Source organism: Chiroxiphia lanceolata, chromosome 1, assembly GCF_009829145.1.
Source record: "Chiroxiphia lanceolata isolate bChiLan1 chromosome 1, bChiLan1.pri, whole genome shotgun sequence".
Taxonomy (NCBI): domain Eukaryota; kingdom Metazoa; phylum Chordata; class Aves; order Passeriformes; family Pipridae; genus Chiroxiphia; species Chiroxiphia lanceolata.
The window spans coordinates 108244945-108267950 of NC_045637.1; positions in this window are offsets into that span (position 1 = coordinate 108244945).

Consider the following 23006-nt stretch of genomic DNA (forward strand, 5'->3'; position numbering starts at 1 on the left):
CTAAGTATCTTCTGATTTCTGGCACACAGGATCTCTGTGTGGAGGCTTCTTGATGTTGCCATTCTGTCCTCTCACTTGAAGGAAAATCATCTGGTGAGCTGTTCAGACCTGTCTTTTCACTGCACAGCTATTGCATGTCATCCACCAGAGGGAAGTTTCTCTTCAATATCCTTTCCCTAAGGGAAAGGCCTGGGAGAGTGCAGTTGAGTTTTTTCTATTGCTTTCTTCTGTGATGGGATTAAGCAGGACCTGCTCCTTTAAAAAGTGTCCCCTTCCCCATCATCCTCCCTCCTTCCAATTACAGCACTAATTTCAGTAATGGAGCATTAATGGAGTAATGGACCGCTGAAGCTGGCCTGAAGGAACTGTAGTGCTCAGCACAAATTGAGTAAATAAACCATATATTAGATTTCTAAACAATACTTTTAGTCTAGTCCCCGGGGAAAGAGAGTTGTCAAGACTTACTTAAGTCAACCCAGCAAAATGTATGCAAAAGATCCACCCATTCATACCCTGGAAAATGGCACCAGTGGCCTGAAGCATCAGTGAATCTCTCACATAAATATCTGCTATCCTGACAGAGAGAGCTTTGTGTTGTTTCCTTCTCCTAATTCCTCTTCTTTGACTTATTTACCAATAAGCAGCTTTGTGCCTGTTTCTATTTGTGTCTTGCTAGAGAGCTGTCCTTGTATGTTGATAGAGAATGACTTGCAATTTTAAGGAGTTATCACAGAGCCGTATGAAGTGATGGATGAGACTAGTGCCCTAAACAGTTTTCAGTCTGGGAAAGTCCTGATTATTTTTTTATTCCAAAAGCAGCAGCCCTCTGTCAACGTTTTTATTACTTTATTTTAAAAATAGGCTTTGCACTGCCTCAGCCAAATAAATAGAAATGAGTAATGAAGTACTGACTATCCAGATTTACCCCACTGGCTTCAGGGTGACTAATTGTAATTTAGTTACCCTTGAATGCATAGGCTGCAGTCGAGGTTTTCCTAGGCAGCATGCAAGCAGGGTGAGAGCCAAACTCAGAAGATGTGGACTTTGAAGCAAAACAAAGGCACAGAGTAGTAAAACGACCTTTCCACACTACTTTCCAGGTCAGTGGGAGAACCAGAACACAGGACTCAGACCAATGCCATGTCTTCAGCAAACTTTTGCATCTTGAAGGAGCAATCATGAAAAGCCATAATTCCTACAGGGCAGCAACTTGTGGGTGTTCAACATCCCACAAGATGATTATTTACTTTCTGTGAGCTTCAGTGTGATCTGAGAGCAATCTTTTGAGCCTTTGTGGCAGAAATAAGCAGGGGTTTTTTCTGCTTTTATTTCCTCTCAACCCTGAGGCAGTCAAGAGGGAGTGAAGAGGGCTCTACCTCTAGTTCGTAAGTTTTATTCAGCTTTACCTTTGCTAAGAATAAGATAAACAATAGCAGCTTAAGCTTGAATTGAAAGAGAGAAAATTGCTTTAGTCCTGTAATCTGACTGGAGGTGGGGTCTGAACCATAGAATTTTATCAGGGGTAGTTTTACGCAGACATCATTAATCTGCTTCGGATGTCTGACACTTAGAACTTGGGTATGTTAAAATCACTCCCTCACTTAACCTCCGGATATAACACATGAAAGAATCAAAATCCGCTGATGTATACCAGACCAAGATGATGTAGTGTCTCTTGGGGTATAACACAGTGTCACTTGTGTTCTTTATGTTTTATTGGGGGTAATTTTGAATGATAAGTATAAGAAGAAGCATGCATAATGTGCTAGTAATAATAATAAAGCAAACTTAGCCATAAAATCCTGAGATCTGCTTTTACAACTGACTGGGATAGGTATGCTCTGGATATGTAAAGGAACTGCAACACCTTTTTTGTCTGTGTGAGAGGATTAACGTATTACTCTATGAATAATTTTTTAGGCACAAAACCAAGTAGGTTTCCAAGAGTGATGAGTTTATCACTGAACACTCACACCCAGGAGTATGGATAGAAGAATTTGGAAGATGTCTGTTCACCCTTTGAAACAGTATGCAAGTATCACGTTTTGTGAAACTTTATAATGTTTCAATTGAACTTGTGAACTTACTGTTTTCACAACATTAATGTTCTTGAATCCAATCAGACTGCTGAGCTCAGTACCCTCAGTACCATCCTCTTTCAAGAGGAACAGCTCTAGCTTATCCAGCTTGATGAAATACTTCACCTGCAAACTTCAGATCCTCCTGCATTTCTCCTCATCCTTGGCATGTCTTCCTGGAGAATGCCGGTGGTACACAGCTCTTCACCCTCCATGATACATTTGCCACTCTGCCCCTACAATTCCTCCCAATCATTTTCCTTGCCACTCCAAAGTTTGAAAAATCTATTTCCTTTTCCTAACTCTCTCATTTCCACAACTGAATTCAGCTACTTCTCTGCTGCTCTTCATCATATCCCATCACTTTCTTCCCTAGCCTGCAAGCTTTACTTTCATGAGTTCCTGCTCTGAATGGGATTAATCCTGCCTTGATTTTCTTCATTTCAACTCCAATCTCACTTAAAGCACTGTTTACAAACACTGTCTGGAGTTTTCTTCTACCAAAATGTCAAGCTACTTCTTCAAAGCTTGCAGATCTTAGGGCTGCACTGTACCTGCAGAGATATAACATATACAACACACATCTTGTCTGATAATATTCTCAGGAGGAACAGGGACTATCTTGATGGGAATTTTCAGCAAACACCATGTGCTTAGCCTCAGACAGCTGCCATGGAAACTTCATCCTGAAGTTTTGCAAAGCAGATGAAAATAAAATTTTGTGATGAAAAAAAGTCAGGGAGCTTAAATAGCAGACTGTTGCTTGGTGGTTAGTTCTTTGGCAATTGAAAAGCACAGAGCTGCCAGCTCTTCAGGCTTGTGCACAGAAATTAGAATATGTGAGGATAACAACCTGATTAAAATAATACGAATGAACTTTTTCAATTAAAGGGATTCCAGAAAAACTATCCTACTTACATCTTTAAATCCTGAGCTATTAAATTATCCTTCTGTTTTCAAAGCCTTTGTGATGTGGCTACACACACTGGTGGGATGACAAAATGATGATTGGAGATCCCAGCTTTCCCACTCTTTCCTATGCTCAGGAAGGGAAGGTAGCTGGGGTTGTTAAGAAGAGCCAGTTGTGAAGGATTGCTCTTCTGACATGGCAATTTGTTTGGTGGGCCTGATCTAGAGCTATCTGACATAACTGGAATCTGAGAAAAGAAAGTCTTCTGTCCCTTCCCTGTCAAACAGCGTTTGCATTCAGATGGTGATTTGGAATGTCATTCTGTTATTTTTTCATTTTGCTTTGTGATACAGGACATTTAGCAATTGCCAGGATAAATATAGTTGTATCTTAAGGGTGGTTTGGGGTTTTTTTTAGTTTTTTTTTTTTTGTGTTTCTTTTTTTTCCTCTGAGAATTCCTAGGTATTTTGTGAAACTCCCTGAATTCTGTGGGAGTCTCTCCACCAGTTTATTGCTTAATATCGTTACAGACTTTTTACATACTTTTAGTCTATCTAAATTCTGCTTCATATAATCCTTGTTTTCCTGTCCAAACTCATCTTGTCATGTCATTTGCACTGAAATACTCCAATTGTCAAAGACAAAAACAACTGCATATCAGGGAATTTTTTCTTCCTTCTACTGAGAGTTCCTCTCCAGTGGAGGATATGGAAAATATCTGAAAGACTTTCATGCAAGGTGAGTGCTTTTTTTATCATGCTGTAGCATGTCTGGAAGAGGAGACCAGGACTAAGACACCTAATATGCCTGATCTGGTGCAAACACATTCTTGCATTAAGGGAATAATCTTTCAGACACCTCGTGGGAGTTGTTTAACTTGATCTCTTGGGTGGTTTGTATTATTCCTGTGGGGGAAGTTTGGACAGAAAGAAAAGTTGTCATCGATAGATGTGTGTTCATCTTTACCCTTCTTGTACCCCTAAAACTGAACATTTGGCCAGAAATAAATACTCCCACAAAAGAAATCCATTGGAACACAAGAACCCTTCTACGAAAATTTGCAGTAAAACTTTACCAGTTTTGCAGCAAACCTAGCTTTACCAATGTGACTGGATCAGCCCCTGAGGTTGTCTTCCTCTGAGCCTTAGATTTGGATTGGTTTGTTTTGCTTGTTCTAGCAGCATTTTAGGGTACACAGGTTATTTGTTTCTCCAAGACTAGATGGCCAATGTAAAAGGAGGAGGAAGCAAAGAGAGGGTATGGTTCCTAATCTGGGCCAGTATCTTCTCTGCCACTCTGGTCTGAGTGGTGCTCCCTATCAGAGGAACACCTCCTAAAGAGACACCCAGCATTAGTGCTGGCTGCCAACCTGAGAAGAGCCATGGTGCTGGCCAGCTCTGCCTGCTGCTATGCCCTTCCTCTGGTCCCTGCCAACCAGGCTGTTAAGACCAGGAAAAGCCATTGGGTAGGTGACAAGAGCCAAAGAATTTGCTGAATGTGTTGGGCTTGATAGCAACCACCCCTTGCCAATTGCATTCCTCTGCTGCAGGACGGATACACAGAATACATCCCAGACCTTCCTCCCAGCAGGAGATAAGCTCTAGAGTCCTCCACAGAGTGGAGCTGCCTGTGTCCTTTTCCCCATATGGTGTGAAGTTGGCTCCTCTGGTCTAGTGGCTGTGGGCAGCTGATAGAATTTTTATTTTTTATTATTGAAGACATTTCAATAAGCTTGCATTTAGGCTTGTTTACCCTCCAGGTAGCAGAGACCTGAGGGGTTGTTATTCCTGGATCTGGCTCCACCACCGAGGTATGGAACAGAAAACTGTGTTGTGGCAAAGGGAAAGGAGGGCATTAAGGCACACAAACCCACAGAAGGTGCAGTGCAGCTTTCCCCACCCCATATGGCTGCGTGGCACTGGGCCATGGTAGGTGCAAGCCTCGGAGGGGAAAGACGATGCTGAAGAATGTGCCGTTACGTATTTCCTCAGGTTTTCCCTCCTTGGCAGAGGTGTGTGAGGACCGCAGACTTGGCAGGTGTAATGGAAAGCTGTCTTCCTCTGCAGCTCTCCAGGGACCTTACCTGGCACTTTGCCTGGCTCTGGGCACCAGGAGCTGTGGTGCAGAGATGAGCTGTCCCAAAGAAACTTTGGATATATTTGTGTAACCCCATGGAGTGCAATGTGAAGGTTCCCAGATGATCCCCTCCACACCGGAAAGCAAGACAAAGATAGTTCATCCTCCTCTCACAAGCACTAATTAGTCAGACATGACATTGCACCTGCAGAAATATCATTGCTTCCAGGACTGGCGTGAGAGTCCCTGCACTATGTGGAGCCTCCAAATAGGTGGGACACTTCTGCCTTGTGCTGCAGAGACTCTCCAACTATGCACTATGAATTGGGCAGGCATGGGACCCAAAGTAAAGACCCAGCAGGAGCTTGCCATTGAAACAACAGTGTTTCTGGACTTAAGATTCTGGAATTGCACAGAGATTTTGGCCATTGTTTTTGAATTTTTGGGACTATATCCCTAAATATCTGCATGACATAAGTTTCCAAAATACAGCAAACTAGAAGAAACTTGACAATGTCTCTCATCTGCTTTTGTGCTTCCTTATGCAACATGGATTTAAGCCCAAATCCCAAAGGAGAAATGGTATATGAAGTTTCATGGTGCACAGTGTATGGTGTGTGTGTATGGCCACCTTCATCTCAAAAATAATTTTCAAAATCATTAGACAGCAGGAAATAAACAATTCAGAGATGTTTAATCCTCACAGGTGTCATGGCAGTAAATATCTGACTTGAAGATAGACAAACAGTTTCTGCCTCAGGTGAGGAAAATGGTGAAGTCAACTTATCATAAACACCAAAGATTTCAAAAGTGCACACATCCCTGGCATTAAGAACCATTTCAGTCAAAACTTTCAGTATATTAAACACCAAAAAACTCAACTGCAAGATGCAAACTATAGAAAAAGAGTTCTCTTTGGTCGCGGTGTTTGCAGAGCTGTAACTTCTTAAGAGACTGGCTCCCAGAAACCCCTGTGCACTTTGATCCCTCAGTAAGGCCTATAAATTTCCATCCCCTTTTTGGAATTTGTAATGTATGAGTCTGTGGCCATCTATTGAAAAAGGGCAGGAAGGTCCCTCTTCCATTATGTTGCCTTTTCTTGTCCCTCCTGTGTAAAACGTAAGCCACCAATGAAGTGTACTCTTCAGTCACAGTGCTTGTTTGCCTAAAATCCCTTCTGAAAATGATGCCTTTCATTCACTACTGTTATTGAGTTACTGCTGTGATATATAAAGTACCTTTCACTCAGGCAATGGGGACAAATTAACATTTGGTAGAAGTTGTTTATTGTCAATGCTGTTTTCTGTGGCTTGGGATAGGAGAAGGAGCCAACAACCGCAGAAATCTCAGAAGTAATGCTACAGAGGGACAGTGTAAGCTCTAGTTTTCCTGGCCTTTCTCACTTTCTTTCCCCATTTCTTCTCCAGCTGCTCTATCCAGCACGTGTAGTCTATTTCAGCAGCTGGGAGAAAAGCCCCATGTCTCCTTCTCCCATCAAAATTGCATCTGCCTCTGACCCTGCTTTTGAAAGTCCTTTGGGATTCAAACCTCTATTTTGCCCTGTGTGTCTGTTGTGCTCTAATTTTATAGGGTGCTGTTGAGTTGCTAACACCCCCTTATACTGGTACAGAAGCAGGGAGACCTCACATCTTTTAGAAAAGGAGGATATCCCCACCACACTGCTAATCAGAAGAGCCAGGTGGGCTGGGTACTTTTAATCTTATTTCAGAAGATTTTTTTTCCCCATTGAGAATCTGGCCCTGAATTGATTTTTGAAGGAATTATGCTGTTTCATGAAGTTGCCTTCTGTGGGTATCTGTGAACCATGATGGTTGACATAAAGTGTTTTCTTGATTTATCACCCTTCTGCACTGCGCAAGTAGAAATGTCTGTGATTTTTTTTTTTAATACATATATATCTTTTTATAGAGGTCCATGTGTTGGTCACATGTTGAATATAACTTAGACGTTTGGATTCTTGGAAAAAAAAGTCCAACATTTATCTGGAGAAGTCAGGCACTTGGGAAGAAGAAATGGAAAGGCTAGTACAGAGGAGAGAGGAGGTAACTGAGGCAAGAGGGAGCCCTTAGAGAGTGGTTCTCAAACCGCGAGGTGTATTTGTCTTTGATGCTGGCAAAGCTGTACAGGCCCTGCAGGAAGCTCTGCACTGCTGGAGGGCTGCTTTCAGCTGAGACACTGGACCCAGGTCCTATTTTTCCTGGCTCTGGTGTCTGTCCAGGAGGAAGTGAGAGATCCTATGACACTTTTTGGAAGAGAAGGACACGATCCCAGTGCTGTGGATAAAGTTTCCTCTCTGGCAATAAAATGTATTCAGCTCTGTGGATGGTATTAACAGGTGCCAGCATCAGAGTCTACAGGCTATTAGTTAAAGCTGCAATAGTCCTCAGCTGGTCTAAGTCAGGAGAGCTGCTCAGATGGTGGAACTGTAGGAATTTTTCCTTTTTCCTTTGCTTGGGAATTATTTCTTTACTCTTTGGTTCTAACATAAATTTGGCTGGGTGTAGAAAATTAATTATATAATCCAAACGTGCTTTTTAAGAGCCACAATGTTAATCTAATTTGGTACAAAAAATGGTTATGTGCAAGCAATTGAACATAGGCTGTCTAGTGAGTTACCTTTCTAGGGAGGTAAATATAGAACACATAAAGCTAAGAAATTTTCTGGTGCACCAACAGAAAAAGTCCTCTAAACTGAAAGAAACAAATACCTTGAGAATCCAGTTATCAATGGCTGTCCTTGAAGGGGGCATCATGATAAAGGGGGGGTCTGTGTCTGTGCAAGTTGATTTGTTGATTATCGTTTAAAGCATTTTGATATCTCAAGTGAAGGTCAGTCCATTGTTGTGCTATTTCCTTTTTGTAATTAGCTATAGGCAATTTGTATGGAACACAAAATATGAATAGCATCTCTTGAAATTAATACTGAGGTGGGTGGAAAGGAAGAACAAGAGGAACAAGCAGAAACATTTAACAGGCTGGTTGCTGAACAGTAGCAGCGTGGCTTGACTCAAAGCATTACTGCTTTTAGCATATGATATATTGCTAATGCTCCTTCCCATGACTGGCCTTCAGCCTTTGATGTCAGTCAGCTCTGAATTAATTAATTCGTAATGCAAAGTGAAAGTGCAGTAGGCTTGGTTTATTTCCCATTCCTCCCTGAAGTTGTTGTGTTAACTTGCCTCATGGGTGTTTGCCCACTCTCTCGCCCTCCCTGCAAAGCACTTTCTCATTTGTAAATTCAAAAAGCTGGCAGGGGTGTATGCACCCGTTGTGTTGCCTTATAATAAATGGAGCCTTTCAGCCAGGGCAAGTGAGACTGATGTAGGAATGTAGGAGATCATATCTTGGGGGGAAAATCAATATTAAGATGTACAATTGCTCCCATGGTATTGAAAGAATTAGTTGATCTACATGCCAAATGACAGCCCCCTTGATAACAGGGATTATGTGTCCTGTCTTTCCAGGCTGTGCTCTGTTGGGGCTGCTCTCTGAGTCCCTCGGGCAGAGATAATCTAATTAGTACAACAAAGACCAGGTCGATTTAAAAAAATAAAGAGGGGGTGGGGAACTGGAGAGAGGGGTTGTGGGGAGGTGGATGTCAGAGAGAAGCAGTTTCTGGAAAAAGTTGCAGAGGAGGAATGGAAAATTGGGAATACAAGTTAACCGTCAGTTTGGCTCCACAGACACTGGAAATTCAGACCCATTTGACTATTACCAGACAACCCCCAAATTAGCAAGTGCTTACAGCCTTCACAAGCACTTATTTAATCATGTCCTTGGAAAGGCGGGAGCTGAGGAAACGAGGTGGTGTTGGGCTGAGCGGAAAGGAGGTGGCTTGGACCTGGAGCTGCTTGTCCACTGAAGAATCATAGCCACCTGCTATAAAAGTGGCTTGTGAAAAAATGCTTTACCACAAAAAAAACCCCAAAAACAACAACCCAGGAACAGACAAACAACCTGACACTTTTTCCCTTTACTAAATTATGTGTATGTGAAAAGAACTTTATTTTGCTTTTTGGCTGAGGTTTGGGCAGTGAAGCTGTACTGCACATGCTAAGCATGAGGTAAATAATTTTCTGGAGGACAAGGTGAAGTTTCAATAGGCTTCTCTTAGTGGAGACATGGTCTATCAGCCACAGTCATGCCAAGGCAGATGCCCCTCATTGGACACTGTGCACAGATGAGTGATTCTGAGACTCTGCAAGTTCCAGAGTAGTTTTAAACTTAATGACTAAGTGTCAGCAGTCCAATCTGAACCCAGTATCTAGCAAACCTAGTTGGAAAAAGAGCTGGCTTTTCCTTCTGGGTGCAACCATATTGGCTTTTGCAGGTACTGTATCTGTTCTGCCAGTGCATTCTATCAGCACCATCAGCACAAAGATCCCCTGGTAGATGTGATTGCTTCTGGTGAGACCCATATGGATGGATGTGGGAGTGGGCACATCCTCAGCGTGTGTAAACTGACATGGATTCAGAATAAATTCCCTCCTAAAGGGTGATGGTGTAGAACAGAGTTGCTCAAGCCTGACACTGGGCTTATTCCTGACCTTTTTTTTTGTGACTTTCTGACAGCAGGTGTTAGTACCTGAATATTTTAAGTCTTGTTTTTGGTTTTAGACAGAGAGAGGCTTGATCTCTGGGTAGAGTTCATGCAAGACAGACACTACAGCCTTGGGCTTTTGCAGTTCATTCCCAACCTTGTCTTAAGGGTGGATCTCGGATTTATCCTGTCCTTTATGACCAAGTTTCTGAAGTTCGACTTAAATTTAATTCACTACCAACACAACTGAAGTGCTTTGGTGGTTGGATCTAGGATTTTGATGCAGTTCTCCCTCCAAGGCAAATATTGCAATTGCTCAGCCATGCAAATGGATGCTTGCGTCTTCAGGCTGTACAATCTCATATGCTTAGGGGACTGGATGGATAAAGGAAGGCTTGCTCACATCTGGAAGTTTCTTTTTTCCTAAAGATTGTGAGCACAAGGAGTTCAGGCATTTTTGCACAGCTCCCCACTGACCCTTGAGTTCATGTCATCAGACCCAGTCTTGTTGTCTTGGCAAATATTCACACAAATAAGAGCACTCTAACAATGGGATCTTTCTTTTCATAGCTTCCCTCTCCCTCTCCTCTTGTCCCTTGCTGCCTCCCTCTCCTACACTGGAGATAGAAAATTTGGAGACAGCAAGGATGAGATCACCCCTTTGCAAGGAGTGACAAGAAAACTGGCTGCACAGTTTGGGGCTCTGCATAGCCTTTTCCCAGGGAGCAGATCTGATATTATTTCCCTATCCACAACTGCACAGAGACATCAGCACTTTGGAGACGGTGCTTGCCAGCCGCTCGGGTAAGACTGTAGATAAGGCCCAGAGATGAGGAGCCATCAAAACATGAATGTCTAGCACAGACTTTGTGTTCCTAGCTTTGCTCTATGTACTTACTTAAATCACATGAGCTTACAAATCATAGTTAGCAAGTCACAGAGCCACAGAGTTACCCATTCCAGGGAAAGGAGCAGTCTGAGTTTTGCTGCGGATGCTGTATGGGTCCACATTGAACTTTGCTTCAGCTATGAATATAGATATGTGAATTTATAAACACCTTTTAGATTTGCACGATTCTTCAGCATCAAGTTATACTGAAGCACTGGAACTGGGGACTCCTATGGATTCCTATTGATTCCTGCACCAGTGCTGCTTCAAAGCCTAACTTCAGCTTACTCCCCACATATATTTGCTAGCGTGTTTCCCTTCCCAACACAGTGCTTTTGTGTTAACCTGGACCATCAGGTAAAATTCCACATCACCACACCTGAGCTTTTGCCAGCTGGCAGGCTGACCGGTCTGTGTGCTCATGGATGGCAAGGCAGATCCAAAAGAGCCAGGTGTCTCTTGGATTCCTGCTATAGCTCATCCTTCAGCAGAGGTGCTGAGTATGTGCCCCCCTCCTTCCTCTAGTCACAGTTTTCACCAGAACTGCAGGAATTTCCTGCACTGACCGTCTGGACTCAAACATGTTTTTCCAAGTGTGTGCTCTTTGTTTTCACTGAAATAGAATAAAAACAAACCAGAAGAAGGAAATTCAATAAAAATTACGTTTGATGGACCCAGAAAAAAATTGATTTTTTAAGGAAAGACTACCGTTTCAGAGCCCAGATGCAGACATTCCTCACTATCCCACTCCCACTGAAAGTTGAAACTGAAATCAGCCAGGACTCAATTCCTCATACCTGTGTGGTTTGTTTTCCTCTATTAAAATCAACAAGAAATGAGTCTGTCAGAGATTTTCTCAATCATCCTGCTAATATACAAAATTTTTTCAGAGTGTACTTCCTAATACTCAGTTTTATGTTTTGGTTTCTAAGGTACTGGAAGGTGTTGGGACCACTTTTTATTTGATATTTTGCCTGTCACGCACACTACCTGTTTAGCTGGAAATTCAATGTACCATTGCTAAATAACAAGAACTCATGCCCTGTTATGGGCTGCTATGGCATTTATATCTGTTGGAGAGGCACCATCTTTTGCACAATCATCAGAGCGAAATGTGGGCTGCTGTGTATTCTAATAAGCACCTGTATCAACTGAGGCAAAATGTTTTATTTTACCTATTTCTCTTTCTGTAAAATCTTGCACTTTGATGCGTGATGCTTTTTTCTAAAAATTTTACATCAAGTAACATATTGTACAACAGCTCCTTTACATGTTCCAAGTTTAGTTCCTTGGTCTGGCAAACAGTGTAACTCTTGATACAAACTGTAGTAAATTACCATGTTATTTAACAATTACTTACAGTAATTCTCTGATCATTTGGTGCCTTGGGATATTGTGTCTAATCGCAAGTTTAACAAAAATATATTGCGGTCATTATGCCATTATGGTATGAGAGTATAAGGAGCAAAATAGAGCAAATCAGATAAAGCTGAGTGAGACTTAGCTGTCTGAATGGGAATGCTAGGAACAGTGTCTCTCACCCTTGCAGGCCACAAAGATAATTTCCTGACTACTAAGTAGTAGTTGGTTCAAAAAAAATCTATTAGGCAGCGTCTCCGCACTCAGGGGAAATGTCTATCAGCAAAACTGATTAGAGATAAGGGTAAGCAGATGTCAAAACAGAAGACCACCAAAGAACTGAGGTCCTAAAGTGAATGAGGAGAGATCCAGCAAGTATTAAATGTAGGGTGGATTGCTGTGCCATGACTGGGGGGGGAATCCTGCCCTCCTTTCAGCTCCAGGGAGAGTCTCTCTGGAAAAAAATTGGACTCTGTATCTTATATGGGACAAGTCTGTTTTCTGCAATCATTTTTCTATGTGAATTTGTATGTGTGCGTGTGTATGGTTTTTAATTTTTTTTTCTTCCCACAAACTCCTTTTTTAACCTTGTGATTGAATGAAAATTAGAAACATTAAGGATAGCAAAGAACTGTGAGAGGATGTTCTGCAGAATTTCTTGCTTTTCGTGTAACCATAGAGGAGCCGAATTTAAATGATCTCTTTCTTTAGAAAGTGCTTCTCCATAATACTCAATTTTGTCACAGCCTTCACCTGAATTAACTCTCCAGTTATGGGGCTACACAAGGTTTAAAAAAGGGCCAATAAAAAAGTTTTGATGAAACTTCCATTGTGGGAGAACATCTGTGAATTTCAGTTGTCACTGAAAGAAAGATGTAAGAAAATACAGGCTTTTAGAGGGGATTTCATGAGAACAAATCATTTTATATGTAAAAAATAATTTAATATGTCAAACTGTTTCTATGTATTGACATGAAACATTTAAGAGCATTTCACATTCACCCTTCTCATCCTTAACTTCATATCAACATGTGTAAAATGCCAGGATCTGCATTCACCTCTCTTCTCTTGTCTTTCTCTGCCAGCCAGAGAGAACACACAACGCTACTCTGACACTCTTTTTTCAGAGAGATGCCCCTATCCATTGTAAAGGGGCTTCAGGCAACTTCAGCCAAATAACTGAAAAGCCACTTCACCATCCCCTTGCAAGGCCTGTGTGAGAGTTTTTCACAGAATCACAGAGTGGTTTGGATTGGAAGGGACCTTGCAGACCACTTAGATCAAAATCCCTCTGCCACGGGCAGGAATGCCTTCTGCTAGACCAGTTTGCTCAAAGCCGATTTAACCTGGCCTTCTACCGCTCAGCTTTGCTTCTCCACCAAAGAGTTGAGACTTTTATGTCAGTCTTCCCATTTCTTAAGTCCTCAGAAATGCTCCTCTCAGCAAGGCTCCCAGCAAGACAGCACCCCAGCAAAAAGCTGGCACTGCTGAGGGCTGGGTCCAGCCTCATTTGTGCATGTTTGAACACACAGAGCTTTCTTTTCCCTATTATTAGAGCTGCTCATCTTCTGCTTAGGTTTCCCAGCTATCTACAGTGTATTGTACCTGGCATCTGTGACGTCTCCTGTGCATGGGCCAGACAGGCAGGGACAGAGCTGGAGGAGAGCCTGTCAGATGCCAGGCTGCCTTTGATGCTGACACTGAACTGACTGCACGCTCTTGCCGTGATGGGACCAAGTGCTGTGCATACATCTCGATCTGCTGGGAGGCAAGAAGGGAGAAGGACGCAACCAGGGAAAACTGGGGGCAGGGGAGCCCCAGACTGAAAAGATGCTGTGTGATAAGTTTATTGTGGGACTGATCTGTCCCCATATCATTTGCAAATGAATTTGTAGCTGCATCATTAGAGAGAGTGCTCTCCCTAGGCAGCAGGAATTTTGCAGGGTTGGCCTCCATGCCTACGTCCCTCCACTCCTCTTTCTGCCCCATGCCATAGTGAGCCTTCATTATCTGGCTTGGGGGATGTTGGAGGAACTGGGACTTGTTTGGCAGTCATGCTCCACTCCCATGGGAGCCTCTGCCTACTTCCCCACCACCCACACACCACTGCCTGCAGAGGGTGTGGTATCCTCTTACCCACCTGACCTGGCACATGCCTTCCGTCTTGTTACTCCCGGAGAGCACCAGGAAGATGTTGAGGAAACATATCAGTGCTAGCAAGTCCTCACCAGTGGAGATAACTGTATACATGCAGCCTTTTCTATTTAACCTGGACATGAAAGGAGCTAGGAAAGGCCAGACAAATCCCAGGCAGATGATCTGTGCACTTTGACCATGGTTTCAAAATTCCCACAGGAATATCAGCCTTTTTTTGCTGAGAGAAAGCGTGAATCAAACCAGTACATTATTTATCCTGAAGCACGTTTTGTCTACTCTACCAGTAATTGCACCAAGTTAAGGCAGGGTGAATTACGGTGGCTGCCTTTCTTAGGTCAGCCCATACCTAACTTCTGCAGCAGTGGTGCCTGCATGGCACATGTTTGATGCTCTGAGCTGTTTCAGGTCTTTTTTTGAAACTGATAACTCTGGGTTTGCTCACTTTAGTTGTTCAAGAGCTGGACCTGGGTTTCAGCATGCCTGTACCAGCCAAACTTCTCCATCTCCTCCCATCTCCACTCTTCTGAAGAGCCACGTTGCCACAAGGAAAGATGTAACCTGTCTCCGCAACACCTTATAGGAAACCAGTTTTCAGAGCACAAGTTATCACTACCTCTGTGTATCTAATGCAAAGATGGGGAGAAGCTGTCCTATCCCCAAGGCACAACCTTGACCCTTGGTTATTTCTGGCCCTTTGGAGGAAAAATGGAAATGCCAACAAAAATAGTAGGGAAAAAAATTGTGCAAGCTATATTTTTGTTTTCATTTTTTGATGCGTTTTCTTCACAAAGATTCAGACTTTCATTCTTGCTGCTGTTAGTACTAAAAGAGCAACTGATGAAAGCCACAGTAGATTTGCTTCATTGCATTCATATATCATTCAAAAGGTAAGTTGCAAACAGTGGTCCTAATCTTATAACATTAACCATAACCTCTGCTACTCCTCCCCCCAAAATCCCAGCCATTTTGAAAAAAATCTATCTTCCTGTCAAATAAGTGTTTTTTTTATTGATGTTATATATCCAGCTGTGAAATGGATTTCCCTTTTTACAAGGTATGACAATTTTTGCTATGAAATATTTCCATTATGGAAGGGTTCGATTGATTTGAGAAGTGTCCTAGGTAATAGCAGGCTGATCAAGAATAAATTCGCCTGCACATTTACGCAGAGTGCTGTTTTTAAGTGGGTTAATGCTATTTCTGATACGGATGCATACTGTTTGCAAAAGTTGCTTCTTGTAGAACACCTACAGTATTATATCATTTTTATATCCCTCAATTTGGCAAATACTCATGTTTTTCACTTTTTCCTCTAGGAGGAGTTGTCCATATGACCTGAAAAACTGTGATGTTTCCTTCTGACTCGAGTTGAAAGCAAACAATAATGGCCTGTGCCAAATATTGATCTGATTCTGGAAAGGGCTGGCCAGCCATGGATTGCTCCGAGTGGAAGCTGTACAGGGTTCAAACTGCCCTTTGATCAGGCTGCATCACTTCCTGTCATATTTGTGAGTTAAAACGCAGAGATCTGCCACAAAAGTTGAACTGTGCCACTCTGCTCCTCTTTCCTGTGCTTTGTCTTGAATTTTTCCCTATGTACCTGCTCCTTCAGCAGTTGCCAGATAATGAATGTGTTGCTTATTCTGAATTTTTTGTACAAGCAGAGAAAAATATGCTTTTCTGAAAAGTGAGTTTTTCTGACTCATGCTATACAGGGTACTGATATTACAGTACCCTGTATATCACAGATATTATCACTGTGCTGAGCTGTGAGGGATCCTTTCTTTTGCGCAATGCCCGCTCAGGCAGAGTGCAGGCTTGGTGCAGAGGGGCTGCCAGACAAGTCACCACAAAGACATGCTCACAAAGACACTCTATGGAGGCTGCTCCCCATTTGTAATGAGTGAGTGGATTTTCTTCTGTCTAGTGCTAGCACTAGAGAGCCATGCATCTCTGTCCCACCTTTCTCTCTCTGTTTTGGCCCAGAATGAGTGACTATGGCTCCTCCATAACCTGTGTGGTTTCATTTTCATCTTGTCTCTAGAGGCGAGTTCCATGAAGAGCTGTTGCAGATCTTCAGGTCCAATCTAAACTGTGGAATGGCAGTGGTATTTCTCGAGACTTTTCATACCTCTGGGACACCCCATGGTGAACATCAGTTTTCCTCTGTTATGCCGAGGAAGACGGACCTGCCATGATCAGTATCAATGCCTGATCCCCAAGCCAGGCTCCCCTTCCCTGCTTGTTTGGCTCTGTTCAGGTGCATGAGGGCCAAGGACACTCCAGAGCAACCCCCTCTTCATGCCACCAGGCATCCTCATCACCTCCTCTGTGTTTTGGAGGAGCAGCCCCGTGCACGTGTAACTCATCGGTGATGGGTGTGTGCATGTGGGCGCAGCTGTGCGTGGCTCTGCCTCCGGCTCCTTGCTGCCATACGTCTGTGCCATGACCACAGGCTGGGACCAGCACCAGCACAGAATCACTGTTCTTAATTACAGCTATTTTAGTGGAGACTACGTCTTCCATATGAATAAATTGTCAGGATTTGGGAAATGCCAGAGAGAATAAACTGGAAAGGCAGATTTTTTTTGTTGGCAGTCCTACACCACGATTTTAATTTTTAAGAAGTTTTTTCCCCCTTGCTCACATACAAAGACAGTTGGTGCAACAAAAGCACAGCTTTAGCCCATAACGGTCCATTCCGGATTTGCATAGTACTGTATTATTTTTAAGAGAAACTGGCTTACTTCCAAATTCATATGCCAGAGGCTGAATGAGCTAAATTTAAATACCAAAGTATTTCAAATGGATATTTTACATTAACAACAATCTCATTTATTTTAGTTTAGTGTTTTCACATAGTTTTTCAAAGTTAAACTAAACCCACTGTATAAGAATGAGTGTTTCATTAATTTTTATAAGAATTATAAGAAGCATATGTTTTAAAGCTTCATTTTGTAACAGAGCAAAGAATATTGTAGACATATTTATTTACATGATGGCCACATCAGAAGAAATCTTATATGGAAAAATGCAGCAATACCAAGTACCGGTTACCACAAGCTTTTTTAAAAAATAAATTAATGATATAGGGTGAAAAGAAGCAGAAAAAAAATAAAAAATGAAATGAGAGGATGTGATTTTTTTTAAGTGCTCAAAGTGAGCACATTTCCACTCCTATCACAAAGCCAGTGGAAGCACAGCATTCTACAGGAAACTTTCATGAGGATTCACCAAAAAAAAAAGTTTTATGAAAGAATTGAAATATTTCACTTGGAAAACCAGATCTTCGTCTTAAAAAGGTGAGAATGTTGGCTTTAACTTTGCTGTTCTGATTCTTCTTCCTGTTCTTTTGTGTTCAGGTTACATTTTGTTAAATGTAGTATGCAGTGTGTATATAACATATGTAATTCAAATGCTTTACTATAATATAAGAGTAAATGAAAAGTACACAAATGTAAATGTTTTGACAACATCAAAACAAGAGTTGAGACAAAATAATCAGATCTCTTCTGCTGAGAAAATTTGTGAAATATCTCAGGTGTTGGCAAAAAATGTATTTTCATGTAAGAAAAAAACTTGCCAGCATTTGATCACCCTAAAGTTACCTCAAAAATTACTGAAAATTGTTACAGCCCATAAACTACATCAGCACATCATCCTACTAGAATCAATTCAACAGCTGCTGTAGCCACCTTTTGTCTAAGGAAAATTTTGAAGAAAGCCTCAAAATGCAACTTGGTTTTACAGGCTTTCAGAGTTTAGAAACTGTAAGCCTGACCTTAGCAGGAACTTGAATTGCCAGCTAAAATAATTTATAGAGGATGCACTAAAGAGGTTTTATGTATGTAAAAGACATGTTTTTTTCCTTGGCTTTGACTGAAGAGCTGTTTTTGGTGGCCTGTGTACTTACATTTTGTGGGTAGTTTCATAAGCTAAGGTTTTCAGCAAGAGGGCAGGTTTTTACATCGGGTATGTATTTTGAGGAAAGCACAAGTGTTTCACTTTTTTCTCTGAATACTGGGAGAACATCACAAAGATTTTGTTTTCAAGAAGCCTCTAGGACTGGACCTGTTGTGTCCAAGACCTATTTGACCTACTATAGAACCTGAACCTGTTGTAAACCTTTTTCCCAAAATTGGAGCCAAACCACAAATAAACTGGTAGAAAGCAACAAAATCAACATCGCCCCCCCCACTATTTCAGGGATTTATTTTGTTGTTAAGTAATAACGCCCTTGACTTCTCCCTGCAGAAAGTTGTGTAATGTCCTGCTCTGTGAAGGCATGCATTCCTGGAAGAGAGGAGGTCCTGAGAATGTCAAAAGCTCTTGAAAACAGGTCCAGTTTCCACTTTGCCAGATGCTATGGCAAAGACTATTCTGAGAGCTAATTTTGGATAATGAGCAATCAGCAGGGGCAGAACAGCCTGTAAGTATCTACAGCTGAACACTCTTAAAAAAGATTGGGATCACCCAAAGCTTTTCTCATGGGTGTTAATATGGTGATTAAAGTTTACAAGAGGCCTATGGTTTTATTTTTGTCTTGTCACATGCAATGGCAGCTAGGCGGGAAATCTACCTTAATGCATCAATGTTTTAGGCCACCTATGTGCAGAATGCATAACATGCTTATGTAGCAATAACTGCTATATAAATTTAGTCATGTTTCTTGTATAAATGATGCTGGGCAAAGGTGTGGTGTAGGATAGGTGTAGGATACTCAAAACTATTATTTGAATAAATATACTTTCATTAGAACATCTACTTTAGTCTGACAGAGTGTCTTGAAGTGCGAGTCTTCTGTTGTATGTGAAATAGATATGCTCACAGATGTTCGTAACTTGTAAATGTGTGCTCTGTCACTGTGAGATATACCTCTTCAGAGCTGGAAATGTCTGCTGACAGCATCGTATACTATCAGATCTTGTCATCTATTGTTATGTGCACTTTTCCCCACAAAAGTCAACGTGAGACCTCCTACTTACATTGTCTTGTGTAAATTTTTTTTCGAGTGGAACAGAGAGGAACTGCAAACTTTTGGAAGGTGACCTACTCAACAAAATATGTAGGGTTGTTTCTTCCACTTTCTGCTTCTGTTCTTTCTCACCTTTGTATTTAAAAGACTGTCTTGAACAGATAGGATCCTAAGTGAGTCTTATCAAGGTCAGAGCTTGTTGCTCTGACACAGATTTGAATACAAAACTTTGTAGATATCTGATTCCCAAACATCTTTGGAAGCCATGTTTGCCACCAATAGCTTGCCTGTAATTGTGGTCAATTTTCTGTTTCCATTTTTAGAAGATACATCCAATTTAGTTAAATCAAAAGTTAATTTAATTTAATTTACTCTAAATCGAAAATGGTTCTGTGAGCAATTTTCTTTGTTTTATTTTGGATTATGGCTTTTGACTATTGAGTAAAAAGCTGAAAACAACTATCGTTTCATGAAGATGAATTTATATGTTTTCATTTTTCTCTCTTAAAAATGCTTGAAAGTTATTTATTCCTGATGAAAGTATTCTCTTTTTTTTTTTTTTTTTTTGCCTTTTTTAGTCAGAAGAAAATGAAATCTCATGGCATTGTTGGTTTTTTATCTCAGAATGGTTAGAATGATCATTGTAACCAGAAGGGATGCAGGTATGCAGAGCAGTTGCCCCAGCTGGGCTGCCCAGCCAGGACATACCTGGGGAAAGTTTTCTCTACTTTGGTCCCTTGGCCATGTTCCACTGTGTGTAAAACACATAGATTTTTTGGGAACTGGCACTAACCTACATGTGGAATAGTTTGTGAGAGGTATTTGCTTGGTACCTATCTCACTTACTATTTAACACTTTCATACAGAGTGGAAAGCAAATGTAGAAACTACTGAAATATAATCACCACCTTATCAACCTAAAATTTCATGGTTTAAATTTAAATAATTTAATGTGCTCAAGTAACGGGATACACACCAAAGAGTGTTTTCTTTAAGACCACTTGTTGAAACTGAGGGGATAAATTCCTTGTTCACGTTGCCTGGCTATGGGCAGTTGCTGGACTGCCAGCCTTGATTTAGTTTTTCACCTGTAGATGTGTACCCACTGTTTGATATATTCCCAGGGCACCACTTCTGGGTTTCATCTGCTGGTTGCTTGGCTGGGTGTCCCATACTTTTATATCTGCCAGCCTTGTGCCAAGGTCTCAGTTGTCATGGGACATGTCAGTGGGTTCCCCATACAGGGGCAATGGAGTTGAACCACATCTAGAGATCCGTGGAGCCAAACTGGAACCTAGCCAGCTGGTCACAGCATCACAGAGTAGTCTGAGTTGGAAGGGACCCACAAGTATCATTGAGTCCAACTCTTAAGTGATGGCCTGTACAGGGATTGAACCAATGATCTTGGCACTAAACAACTCTAAACGATTTAGCTAATCTGTCCCCAGAGTCTTGAAAATAACTATCTTTAAATGTTGATGGTTGATAAGGCTTGATAACCTCCTTTTCTTTCTCACTCTGCTTTATCTTGAGCAATGCAATAATAAAATATTTGCCGAAATTATTTTTACTAACATTTGTATGCATGCATAATATAAGCAAAGGGATGACACTGCATCTTTGTGGGAAGAATTCTGTGAGCAGAATTGCAAATGAGTAAGAAAACAGCAAACCGGAAAGAATTTGTTATGCCATTTGTCCAAATTGGTTTAGAGTTGTAAATATGTAGATTTTCTATATTAACTGCTGAAATTCTTTGTGTAAACACAGACTGATGTGAGGAAGAAGAAAAAAAAAAATCAGCGACAGCTTGGTAAATAGTTTCAACATACTGCTGAGACAGTCTTCATGCTCAGATCTAGGCTGAATCACCACGATGTAAACATATTCACCTGGGCATTTGACATGCTTGGATGTGCTGTTAAGATCAGAGAGAGCAGAAACCAAAGGAGAAGAAGGTTATTTTTTTTATCATAGAAAAAGAAGCAAGCATTTATGAGATGTCAGCTCAAAAGCTGAAGTAACCTGATGATTTGGTAGTAAGATTTCAGGGTAGGGACTGAGTTCCTCCAATTTTGTGCCTGCAGTGCTAACCCACATCTTGGTTCATAGGTGATCTCAGCTATAAAGGCTATGTCCATTTTAAGAATATTGCAGAGTGAGATTTTTATTTGCGTTTGTCCCTTTGCTGCTCTACATCAAAGATCAAACAATGATGAGAGTCTGGTTTCCATAATGGATTTACTTTTGATTAGCTTCTGGTGTCCATGAGCAGGATCTTATCCGCTGAGTTCAGTGTGGGGAATGTCAGCTCTCCATGCGGTACCTCTCTCTACATCGTCCTCATTGATGAGTCAGCTTGAGGGTTCCCATCGATGTGTATGAATACCTGGCAGGAAGGAATGAAGAAGACAGAGACAGGCTCTTTTCAGTGGTGCCCAGTGACAGGACCAGAGGCAATGGGCACACACTGAAACACAGGAGACTCTGTCTGAACATCAGGAAACACTTTTTCACATTGAGAGTGACCTACTACTGGCATAGGTTGACCAGGGAGGTGGTAGAATTTCCATTCTTGGAGATATTCAAGCCCAACTGGGTACAATCCTGAGCAACTTGCTCTAGGTGACCCTACTTCAGCTGCAGGGGCAGACCTGAGTGGTTCTGATTCTGTGATGTGGTCTTGTTTTGTACTCTGTAACACTGAAGTGGAATACTTGCTTAGTGTTTTCTCATTACTTAGAACTCAAAAAAATTTGTTGCTTTCTTCTTTAGGGATGTAGTTGTTTAAAAATAGTGCTTGATACTTGAATCTGAAGTGAATGGATCTAGTGACCATGCATCAGTTTAAATAGTGGGCTACATTAGTCCTGACTACAAAATGCTCCTTTCCTAGAGAGAATCATCTTTCGACACCATCCCCAATAATCTTCAAATTCTTTGCTACCCACCTTCTTCTTTAACCTCAAAGTCTTCATGGCTTGCAGCAAAGAAAGAGATGTAACTGTTGGGTGCTGCCTCATTGCCAGCTCAGGTGTGTGTGTGTCCAATTGAGTGCAGTAGTTATTCACAGAGAAGGTCCATCAGCTCCCATAAGTTTAACTCCAGAGCTTACATGCCGAAGAGGTTATTCTTACCTGAAAGGGCTTTATTATCACAGATTCTGGATGTATTCATCTCAAGTGTCCAGAAACATCCAGAAATCTCCAGCAATTCTTGAAAAAGAAGGTTTCCTGCATCTTCTAAACCCGAGAGTGTTTTTGTAACGTAAAAAGCATTGCTCTGAAGCACTCATTTAGCTCTTTATTATGAACACACTTGTGATCTGCGACTCTGAACCATGAAGAATGGTCATATGTTTCTGAGTCCCTGTAGGACAGCCACAAACACCGATAGTTATTAATGCTCTAGAATGGCATATAGTAAAAACATGAAAAGTGAACCCAGAGGGAAGTCAACCATTAACTTCAGAAGCAGAAAAGCTTTTGAAGTCAGAAATTTGCTAGCTATGGAAGCTTCATCAACTCCTTATTATTTACAGTTTGCTCTCCAAATGTGATGCCTGGTAGAAGGACAGAACAGCTGGAAACAGGGTGATTTTCTGGCCAGCTCCATGGACCTCTGATTACAAACACATGACTGCATGGCATAAAGAAGTGACAAGGTTAGCAAGTATGCTATGCTAAAGGTATATCATCAGTTATAGTTCAGTGAGATGATAACACTTGCAAGTAACTAGCACTACAGCAAACTTTAAAAAACCAATCTTTTTGTAGCTTATTTTCCACAGAAGGAAGTAGTATATTACATTCTTCCTTTGTTTCCTAAATTGTTTTAATATTGCAAATTAAAACAGATGATGCATGAGAATCTGTATGTATATGCTCACAGTATGTGTGTACGCAAGTACATATATATGTGTGCATGCACCTGCATGTATTTCTGTGGTATCAGTACATACCAAAGGCTACAGTCATGCTCTCTAAACAGTGTACAGGAGT